The following is a 1,188-nucleotide window of genomic DNA, read 5'->3' as shown; positions in this document are numbered from 1 at the left end:
GTGCTAGGGGCACACCCCTGCCTGTCCCAGTGGCCAGCAAGCACAGCAGGAGCCCTGCCTTTGAGCACAGCCCATATGGGGACAGGCTTCTCCCTGTGCTCGTGGCCTGGGACAATGGCCACTGTGTCACAGACCTGAATGGGGCTCAGAGAGGGGAGGCAGTGGGGCTGGCATCACCTGTACCCCCGCTGTCCTATGGTGGGGTGTGCCTGGGGGAGCCCCAGCAGCCCTGGCCCTGCTGGCGAAGCAGGGTGTTAGTCTGGGTGTCATTGTGGATGGCCTTGGGGTGCCAAGTGCCCCCAGACTCATGAAGGCATTTAGCGTCTGTCTGCCCCAGCAGCCAGTTTGATGAGCCACAAGAGGGTCTGCATGGTCTGTCCATTCAACTCTAGTCTGTCTGTCAACCCCCTCCAACATTAGCACCAACATGCTAGGCAACCAGCCCTCCTCCTTGCTCCTTCCTTGCCTGTCCCTGCCTGCCTTCCTGCCTGCTCCCAGTCAAGGCCAGTGGAGTTCGACCTGTCTGTGGGCAGCAGATGTGCCTTTGTTGGCATCCACATCCCTGCTGAAAGTAGCTTGGGATGAGTTTTTGCTGGGAAGGTGGGAGTCAATGGGGAGATGAGGGTGCCCAAATGAACGGCATTGAAGGGCCGTCCAGCCCCATCGCTCCCTAGGGACCACACTGGCTCTGTGGGAAGGGATGCCGTTGGTCTGGTTGTCCCCAAGCTTGGCAGCTGCATTCTCCTGCCCTGCCTAGAGGTTTTTGGAGGGCTCTATTCTGCCCATCCTAGAGCTGAGCAATACCCGAGGCCCCCCCGGCACAGCCTCTACAATATGGGGATAGAAATAAGGGCTGTGCTGGGAGGGACACTGGCCAGGCCTGGCAGAGCCTGCAGTTCCTCCCCATATCAGGTGTAGCTAACGCATCCCTTTGCGGCGTTGTTTTTACTAGACTAATAAACTGATTGTAGGACCCAGGAGGTGTCTCTGAGCTCTGCCCAGCGCCTGATGAACTTGGTTGGAGGCTGCGTGTCCTGCAGGGCTGAGGAGGGCTGGTCCCTGCAGGACTGCCTGCAGTTTGCTGGGTGGGAGTGACAAGGAAGGGCTCATATCTGCATCTTTCTGTGGCTTTTAAACGCTGGGCGAGCAGCCTGGCTGGGTATCTAATGCCTGCTGGGGGCTGGGGGC

This window comes from Nestor notabilis, unplaced genomic scaffold (assembly GCF_000696875.1).
Source record: "Nestor notabilis isolate BGI_N333 unplaced genomic scaffold, ASM69687v1 scaffold22831, whole genome shotgun sequence".
In the NCBI taxonomy this organism is placed as follows: Eukaryota; Metazoa; Chordata; class Aves; order Psittaciformes; family Psittacidae; genus Nestor; species Nestor notabilis.
This window is presented reverse-complemented; position numbering follows the sequence as displayed.